We start from the raw sequence: 10,454 nt of genomic DNA, 5'->3' as shown, positions 1-10,454 counted from the left end.
CGGCATAAGGTTATGTTAAATCCTAAGAAATGCGTCTTTGGTGTTGAGTCTGGGAAGTTTCTTGGATTCCTTATTGATCAAAGGGGGATAGAGGCTAACCCTGAGAAGATACAGGCGATGATTGACATGAAGTCACCCCGCACTGTCAAGGAAGCACAGAGACTAACCGGTTGCCTGGCCGCCTTGGGGAGATTCCTCAGCCAGTCAGGTGACAAATGCCTTTACTTCTTCCAAGCAATCAGGAAGAAGACCAGATTTTAGTGGGGGGATGATGCTGAGGCGGCTTTTCAACGGCTGAAAGAACACCTCCACTCTTTGCCAAGGCTTGTTAGTCCACTTCCTAGAGAGGTGTTATACATGTACCTAGCCGTCTCAGATCATGCCCTCGGTGTCGTTCTCCTTGCTGAGAGAGATGGTGTTCAGCTTCCGGTCTATTTCATTAGCTAGCCATGTTCTAAAAAATGCTGAGCTCCGGTACCCCATGGTAGAAAAATTTGGCCTTGCCCTGTATATGGCTTTTAAGAAATTGAAACCTTATTTTCTGGCTCATCCGGTGGTAATCTACACCGACCAGCCACTCAAGCGGCCAATGTCTACTTTGGAGTCATCTGGCAGAATGTTGAAATGGGCTATTGAAATGCAAAGTCTTGAAATCACTTTTGAACCTAGAAAGGCAGTGAAAGGTCAGGCGTTTGCCGACTTCATTGTTGAAATGACACGACCGGTGCAACCGGATAATATTGACCAGGTTTGGAAAGTGTATGTAGACAGAAGCTCAACGAAGAACGGCTGTGGTGTAGGAATTATATATGAGTCCCCTGAGGGGGACAAATTTGAATATGCACTGCGGTTTAAGTTTCATGCCTCAAATAACGAGGCGGAATATGAAGCCCTGCTAGCCGCAATCCGCATGTGTAAGGCAGCAGGGGCAACTAAAATTGACGCCTATTCTGATTCACAGTTGGTCGTCAGCCAGTATGAGGGAACATATGAGGCAACTCATCCGGCTATGATCAAATATCTTCAGGCAGTCAAAGAAGAGACTGGGGCACTTGAGGAATTCCGTCTGAATCAAGTGCCTAGGTCAGATAACAACCAGGCGGATGCGTTGTCTAAATTGGCTTCTTCCGCCTGCTGTGATACTCCTCGGTCGGTCTTTTGGGAAGTTCTTGAAAAGAGAAGCATACATGAAGAGCCCATTGGAATCTTAGACCGGAGTAATACCTGGATGGATGGCATCCGGGCATATTTAGCAGACGGCAAGCTTCCTGATTCATCACAGGAGGCAGCCGTCATGAAAAGGCGAGCAGCAAACTTCGAGTAGAGAAATGGAGAACTCTTCAAGGCGGGTTTCCTCAAACCTTTATTGAAGTGTGTTACCCCAGAGAAGGGGAAAGAAATTCTCGAAGAATTGCATGCTGGGTACTGCGCCTCTCATATAGGCGGCAGGTCCCTAGCCGTCAGAGCCAGGCGGCATTACTTCTGGCCTACTCTTGAAGCAGATGCCAAAGAGTTAGTCAAAAGATGCGACAAGTGCCAAAGTTTTGGCCCACTGATTCGCCGCCCGGCTACTGATCTGACGGCAATCCACAGCCCAGTCCCATTCGCCAAATGGGGCATGGATATCTTGGGTCCTTATACGCCTGCTCCAGGCGGAATACGCTACATTTTGGTGGCTGTAGATTATTTCACCAAATGGGTAGAAGCTGAGTCAGTTAAGAACATTAAGACAAAGGATGTCATCTCTTTCATCTAGAAGAACATCATCACCTGGTTTGGGGTACCTATGTCTATGGTGTTTGATAATGGACCTCAGTTTGAGACCCCCAGCTCAAGACTTGGTTGGGAGATCAGGGTATCTCACATTGTTTTGCATCAGTCGGCCGACCCCAAGCAAACGGACAAGTTGAAGCCTTCAACAAACTCATCTCAGACGGCATAAAAAAGAAAATTGAAAGAGCCGGTGGTTTATGGGCAGAAGAATTAATTCATGTCCTGTGGGCCATCCAGACTACTGCTAAAGGGGAAACCGGAGAAACCCCATTTCTTATGGTATACGGTGCTGAAGCCGTCTTGCCCATTGAGCACTATGAGCCGACTCTCAGAGTTATGCTCTATGATGAAGAGGCAAATTGGGAGGCCATGCGGCTGGCATTGGACTCCCTCCCGGAACGCAGGGGCAACGCTGTCCTGCGCCATGAGATATACCGTTTGAGAATGACCAGAGCTTATAACAAAAAAGTGCACAAGCGTCCTCTGAAAGTGGATGACTTTGTGTTACGAAAAATGGAGGCAACCGGTAGGGCCAATGAGGCTGGGAAGCTAACCCCTAATTGGGAAGGCCCCTACCGGATTTATGAAGAAGTCAGGAACGGCACCTACCGTCTGGAAACCCTGGACGGTCGCCGCCTGCCTAGAACTTGGAATGTAGACAATCTAAAAAAGTACTACTTCTTAGAATGTATAATTTTTGTAAACAGTAAGTCAATTAATGAAAATTCACTAGTAGAAAAATTGCTATTTGTAACGTCCTATTAGTAACTGGCGTATATTATGCTAGTTACGAAAGCATCAATAGTAACCGATTAAGATAATGCCAGTTACAAATTTCATGACATTAGTAACCAACGTAGTAAATGTCAGTTACTAATATGTGGTTTATCATTATTTGAAGTTTTATTAGTAACTGACTAAATAAATGTCAGTTACAAATATTAAGTCAAAAAAACTTTGACTAAAAAGCTTGTAACTAGCTTACAAACGCCAGTTACGAATATTAAGTCAAAGAAAATTTTACCAAAGCATTTGTAACTAGCTTATAAACGCCATCTACAAATATTAAGTTAAAGTAAATTTGACCAAAACACTTGTAACTAGCTTACAAACGCCAGTTACAAATAATAAGTCAACGTAAATTTGACCAAAAAGTTTGTAACTAGCTTACAAACGCTGGTTATAAATAATAAGTCTAACAATAATTTTTGTTTGTTTTTTTTTTTTTTTATCAACAAATATTAAGTTTCTAGTTTTCTACTTTCTATTAATTTTATTTTATTTAATTTTCATTAAAATTTTGATTAAAGGTTTTAAAAAAAAAATTAAGAATCTAATGAATGTTAAATTCGCAGAAAGCAAAAAAACGACTCATACTTTCGCTCCAATAACGAATTGCTCCTCCTTCACTGCTCCACTTTCTCCTTCACCACTCCTCCCTCTCCTTCGCTGCATCACACTCCATTCATTGTTGTTTTGGTTTGTTCGAATTTGGGATCAGCTTTAGTGGATTTTTATCAAGGTTTTGAGGTATGTGTTCCTTTTGAATTAGGGTTCTTGTACTTTCAAATTAGTGGGTTTACATGTAAATTCGAATTGAATGTTGTTGTTTTCAATTACTTGATTAATTTTTAATGAAGTTGGATTATTAAAAACCAAGAAAATTAGGTTTTGATGAATAATTTCGAACAAATATAATCAAAATTAGGTTTTGGTGAATTTTTGGTGCTGGTACGATGTTGCTGTGTTCTCTGATCCATGCTTTGTATCCCAATTTTCCCAAGCTTTATTTGATTTGATATTAGTTTCAAGGAAGGATTTATGTCTTCTGGTGTGATTTTATTTTGATTGAGGTTTAATAGATAAAGGTTGTAATTGGGGGATACACTGGCCGAGTATGTCAAGCTGTTGTTTTTCTCTTTGATGTGTGTGTAAATTTGTGTGTGCAAGTTAATTGAAATAAATGTCACATTGAGAATGCTGCTGTTTTTGTTGTTGTTATTGCTTCTATGTTGAACGCTGTTGTGGTTGTTGTTGTGTTGAACGCTATTATTAGCAAGTTATTGTTATTGTTATTGCTTCAATGTTGAACTAGCCGAGTACATCAAGCTGATGTTGTTGTTGTGTTGTGATTGTAGCTGCTTGTTACTTTATCTCGGTCTAATAGTCATGCTAATTTGTGTATTAAGTGGTTGAATTACATCCTTTTGCTTTGTTGTTCGTTCTTGACAGAATATAAAGGCCAAGCCTGCAATCAAAGTCTGAAACACTACTTTGTATATTATAGTGAGATAAAATATCCAATAAGATAATGAGCATATGGTAGAGTTTAGTGAGACATAACTCAGACATTTATCAGAACTGATTTTGAGAGCTACAAATGTTGACATTTATCGACAAAGTAGGAAATATTGCTTTCGACGCCACTGTTTTAGACTATCACACTTTAACATCAATACCATAATATTTGATTAAGTAAAGCCCAAAAAGGTTAATAAAGGGGAAAGGAAATGAGAGCTGCAATTTAGAACTGATTTCTGAGCTAAAATTCAGAACTAATTTTAGAGCTAAAATTCAGAGGTGAAATTCAGAACTGATTTCAGTGCTGAAATTCAGAACTGATTTCAGTGCTGAAATTCAGAACTGATTTCAGTGCTGAAATTCAGAACTGATTTCAGAGCTGAAATTCAGAACTGATTTCAGAGCTGAATTTCAGATCTGAAGTTCAGAACTGAAAATCAGAACTGAAATCAGAGCTGAAACAGAGGCCTCTCCCATAACTATGCTTCTAAGAGTGCTGTATTTTTCTTACTGGTCTTTGCTGCTGTTTTTTGGATGTTGTAGTTTATCAAATTTTTATGCTTGAATTCTGAATTTTAGGTACGTTGAGAGCAATCCCCAATATGCAGAGTCTAGTGTGTACTTGGTCAAATTCCGACAGCTCCAGCCAGGTAGTAATGACTCATACTTTTTGTGTACGATACTAAGAATGCAATTCTTTTATCAAGATTAAGCTCAGGTTTCAAATTTTCTTCTCTTTGATGTTGATTACAGTCACGAGCATTGAATGCAATAAGGTCGCATGTCCAGTAAGTCCTAAAAAATGCATCATCTCAGGTGATTATCAGCAATATATTATTGTTATGTTTGCTATTACTGTTAAAGTTAGAAAATTATGTGATTTTTAAGTTGTCTTGATTAGGTTCATGAAGCAATACGAAATATTTGTGGTAGTAAACCAGCATTTTCTGAAGGCGTAGAGGCATCTGTTATATATGTCTGTTTCAAGGCTGCTGCAAGTGAGGTAGTTTTCTTGATAACTGTTGTGACTTGTGAGATTATTTCTGGGGTGTGGATATGGGGAGAATTCACTAGAAAGTTACTTTATGAAGTTTTGAAGTGTATCACAAATAGAAAATCTGATCTTGAATTATTCAATTTTGCTTTTTTCATCATCTGGAAAGAAACAAACACATAATTACTTCCGTCCCTAAACAAAAAGCCACATTGATTAGAGACTTGAGTTAAATTACCATGATTATCTGTAATAAATTGTAATCTCTCCAATCTTGAAAACTTGACTGGCCTATGTGTCAATGCATAAGTTTGTCCATAAATATATGTTATTATGCAGAACTGAAAATGAATGGAAGAGGCATATGTTTCCTAATGTCTTAGGCAGTTACACAAAGTGCAGTGGACAAAGTGCACGGCCTTAAGTGCATGTGCACTATTTAGTAGTTTACTTTAATTTACTTGCTAGATTTTTTGCTGTTTCATGGAAACAGTATGAGAAGGGAAAATCTAAAAATAAAAAGGAAGTCAATGCTTTTAATGTTTACTGTTGGTCAGTCCTCATGTATAGCAAGATTAATTGTTAAACTGCTGACAACTGGAGAGTGCAAGCTCATTTGTTTCTGTTGTCACTTCAATGAGGGATTATTTGTGTGAGATATATGTGCTTCTTAATGTTTGAGGTGATTATGTAAAATTTGGAGGACTAAATTTAGTAAAAGTGAGGTTTTAAGATATGAACCTAATGACTATTCAAAATTATTCTTTGAGTTTGCATTCACCTTTTTTTTTTTTTTTGGGTGGTAACATTGAAAAGCGAGGAGAAAATTTCTACAGAAATATAAGAGTTGAAGCATTGAATTGATCTTAATCTTTTGGAATTTAGATTGTGGTTGAATCTCCAACTTGAATGTAAATATTTTATTTGTGAGTTAATATAAAATAAAATAGCTGTTTGATTTTTCTTTATAGATGAAAGGTATTTTGTTGAATGATTCTACTTTAACTTATTGATCTGATTTCTGTGGTTTGTAATCTTTTTTCATCATTAAACAGTAGCCAATCATTAGGTCATAGGTTTGGATCTGTTTTCAATCCGAAAATGTGTTAATTAAGTTGTTAGAGTCCTTTGTCCTTCAATTTAATTAAACGTCCATAGGTTTGGATTTGGCATTTTATGTAGGTTTCAGATCGAAATATGTTATTTGTCGTATCGGATGTTAGCTCCTTATGGTTGTACTCCTGCACTTTAGTGTCTAATAATAATTCCGAGAAGAAATATATGCTCTTAACTTGTGTGTGTTTATTATTGTCTTCTCTTCCTGTCTAAAACCATAATGAGAGGGACCAAGGTTGGAGATTTCAGGGAATTTTTAAGAGGGCATATTGCTCATACCAGAAATATATGCTTGACAAGATGCTATTGGAATTTTTCATTCCTAGCACTACGTACTCATGCATGTGATTAAAAGTTATTTTTCATTCGTCTAATCTAATGCTTTTTATGATTTTTTTTAGACCTTACAATGTATATAGGTCACACCTCAAAGGAAATGCTTTGAAAATGAGTAAGCCACAATTACTACACATAAGAATGGAGGCAAGCGTATAATTCTTGCTTTTTCGTTCCATTAGTAATGAAATTATTATTTAATATATTAAATAATTGTACTATATATGTTCATTTAATTTGAATTAGTGTGCTCAACAATGTGGTGGTACCGTACCGAATGTGCTTATTATGTGATGAGATATATGTATGAGATACTATCTTTCCATAGCGATTGCAAGGGTAATTTGAAAGAGGTTAGTGTTGAGATATATTACGAGTTTTGGTTGATTTTTATTTTTATAAAGTATAATTTTTTTTTCAGGAGTATTTGGCAAGACTTGCAGTCTACAACGATGTAGAATTGGATGAGATTCGAGAACAATGACCTAAGTTTTTTAGGCTTAATTTTTTGTTGAAAGACTAGTTATCTTATTAATCGATGTTATGATTAATCACATTTAGCTTAATTAATAAAAAAATTAACACATTTTTATATATCTACTTTAATTTTATTTAGCCTATTGGTTATTGTTATTACATTTCTAAATTATAAATCAATGCTTTTTTAATTCAAGTTTTAATTGTTTTTTGGAAATTAAAGTATAATTAATTTTTTGTATTGTATGGTTGTAGATGAATAATTCGAGTTGTGTGGAACTATTTAGAGTGTTTGTATTGTATATCGTGGGTGAATTTAAGTTACATGGAAGTATTCGTAGTACGTGTTTTGTTGGTTGAATTGTAACAGGTTATAGCCTATTTGACGATGGGTCGTTTGGTAGGATATACTACCATTTTTGTATTTGAATCAAATATTTTTTTAAAATAAAATTATTTATTTGTAACTGTCGTAACTAGTGCTAGTTACTAATAGCATTATTTTTTTTTTTCAAAAAAAAAATATATTCGTAACCGGCGTTATGATTTGTCAGTTACTAATAATACCCTTATTGTAACCGACGTAACTTGATGCAGTTACAAATAGTGTGATTTCTTACTAGGAAAATAGACTTTTTGTAACTGGCGTTGGGTTATGCCAGTTACAAATAATACCCTAATTGTAACTGACGTAACTTAATGCCAGTTACAAATAGTTAGATTTTTTACTTGGAAAATAGACTTTTTGTAACTGGCGTTGGGTTATGCCAGTTACGAATAATACATTATTTGTAACTAACATTAGCCGGTTACGAATAATTTTCACTAGTTGTAACGGTGGCATTCGCAACCAACAATGCCAGTTACAAAAAGTCAATTTCGCCAGTTACAAATAGCACTTTTTCTACTAGTGATTCAGGCTTTGTTTGCAGATTTATTTTTCCATCTTTATTGTTCGTCCGCCTGGGCAATACCCAGACGGACCCTGTGTTTAACTTACTAATTTTGATACTTAGTTTGGTTGAATATTACAACTGCTTGTCCGCCTGAGTAAAGCTCAGAAGGACTCTTTGTTTGAATAACTAAGTTTGATACTTAGCGTAATCTAATAATCGCTGGTCCGCCTGGGTAAAGCTCAGACGGACTCTTTGTTTGATTAATTACGTTTGATAGTGTAATTTAATAAATTTCTTGTTCGCCTGGGTAATACTCGGACGGACTATTCGTTCAAACAACTAAGTTCGATATTTAGTGTAAATTCAATGTTGTAATAACGCTCGTCCAATGGTCCGATTAAAAACTAAGCACAAAAACACTTAGTGGCTATACAACCGGTCTCAAACAAAACCAAAGGCCAATATGGCCGGATGGTTGCTTATTTTATAAAATCGCCTGTCCCAACATGGACAAAGGCGTCTGGCGACACCCCTCCGGGTGCAATGGTCGCAGAGAACGGACTATTCGTCGGTTCGATGTACAAATGCAGATGGCGAAAATTGAACGACCAAATTGGTCAATTCATAGCCGTCTGACCAGAATAATCTATGAAGAACGATTAAGTTACCGAGTACCGGATCCCATGAGGCATCAGTCGGTCATCGGCTGAAGTTCTCACTTAGGTTATTTATTCCAAAGTTGCACTCACTCCCTATTGGGGCAAAAGATTTGTGTAATGGCTAAATGTTAACCCCAGACGGAATAAAACTGCCTGGGTAAGAAGCTCAAAGCACCCGCTCCAATGGCCGGCTGTGCACTTGGTTTGGGGCAATCACCATTGTGATTGACTAACCTAAAAACATTCCATACCTCTCCAGTATCAAGTGTTTTCAAGCCAATCAATCAATGTGAAATAAAACCAACCACACAGTCGCCTAGGGGCAAGAGCACCCGGATTGCAAATTGCCGCATGCTTTTTTAAGTTAGGCAAAAAATTAGAGAATTGCAAGCATACGCAAAAAATTTCAAATTGAAAAAAACTCATAACACAAACGTATATAAACACCGACTGAGTCAGAATACTTTATTAATATTAATAATGGCACAAAGGCCAGAATAGGTGTTAACCGGACACATCCGGTGAAGAAGGAAAGAAATAAAATGTTAACCCAACTCCTTAGTTGGTAAAGATACAACAACACACGGCATACAAGCCGGTAAAGAAACAAAATGGCATACTGCCGCAGAAGTTTGGGGGGAGGCCCGCCTAAGGCTGAGGTGGCTGCTCCGGCTGAGTTTGGCTGGTCTGGCCCTTGTTATGCTCATCCGCCGGCTCCTCAGTATCAGAGACTTCATATCCCTGCTCAGCAGCCCAATCCTTGAAGCGAGGCGGGGGAGCATCACCCATTTGCTTGGCATCATACACCTCAGTGGCGTAATCATACCTCAGCTTATAGACCTCAAGTCTATTTCTGGGTAAAGAAGGCTCCATGTGATCTTCAGCCGGGCCAAGTTGTCCCGCTCATTCTCCTCTGTCGGCCGTTTTTGCTCCTGGGTAAGCTCGTCCGACTACTTGTTTCGCAGATTGACAAATTCAATCCCCAGGCGGGTAACGTCTGCTCGGAGCTGGGCGTTCTCCTTGTCAGCATCTTCTAATGCCTTGAGATCTGATTTGGAATCTTTCAGTTGCTTTTCAAGGTCATCAGCCCGGCTGTTAGCTTCATCGTTTGCAGCCGTCAAACTCCGGATCAGCTCCTTCTGTTTCAACTCTACTGCTTTAATCTTTAAATTACACATATAATCAGAATATTCAGCAGAGTTGAGGTTTTCTAGGGCCCTCCGTTTGGCGTCATTTACCTCTTCCTGCTTCCGCCTGAAGGGGCCCCGGAGACTGTCCACTCTCAGCATCACCTGAGACAATAACAGCCGGTTTATGAGTTACTTAGCCAAATTAAAGATAAAAGATATCAAGGTTGAGGGATTTTTTACCTCAGCTAGTGGACCCATTATCCGGTCGAAGTCCACGACCTGCAGATCAGGTATGAAGTTCTTCTCAGACCGGGTAAGAGTCCTCACCATCCGTTTTGCAAAGCTCGCAAGATCCGGCTCGTCAGAAGTCAGATCTACATCAAAAGTAGCACTCTGTGAGATAGAAGCAGCGTAGTCGGCACTCATCCGTTGCCGGCTGCTGACCGACCCTTTTGAAGGATCAACCTTGGTCTTGACTCTCATAAAATCAAGTGGCCAAGGTATTTCAATTCGTTCCTTACCTTGGGCTTTCGGACGGGTCTCGGCTTCTGCTCCTCCCCAGTGGTTGCCGCACCGCCTTCAACCTTAGGTGGCTCGCCATCCTTCGATGTCGTAGAGGCATCCGACGCTTTCTGCTGCGAGCGTTCCGAGCCTTCGCTCAGAATTTTCATTGCAGCAGGTGATTTACCCCTTGTCGTTGGACGACCGGATTAAGCAGATGATTGTTTCTGGGGAGGAGGAGGGCCTTTCCTGGCGGCTTTAGCAGCCGGAG

At 38.8% G+C, this 10,454-nt stretch overlaps 1 long non-coding RNA gene across 1 annotated transcript; it reads left to right on the top strand.

Moving 5' to 3' along the window:
• Window positions 1-3,131: 3,131 nt before the first annotated feature.
• Window positions 3,132-7,122, top strand: LOC145586953 (uncharacterized). The gene is made up of 5 exons (XR_014101047.1): window positions 3,132-3,303; window positions 4,654-4,724; window positions 4,828-4,890; window positions 4,976-5,077; window positions 6,942-7,122. It is a non-coding gene; the product is annotated as an uncharacterized LOC145586953 (long non-coding RNA).
• The last annotated feature ends 3,332 nt before the right edge of the window (window positions 7,123-10,454 follow it).

This window comes from Chenopodium album, chromosome 2 (genome assembly GCF_948465745.1).
Source record: "Chenopodium album chromosome 2, dcCheAlbu1.1, whole genome shotgun sequence".
Classification (NCBI taxonomy): domain Eukaryota; kingdom Viridiplantae; phylum Streptophyta; class Magnoliopsida; order Caryophyllales; family Amaranthaceae; genus Chenopodium; species Chenopodium album.
Note: the sequence above shows the minus strand (reverse complement) of the source record. Positions and strands in the feature narration are given on the sequence as shown.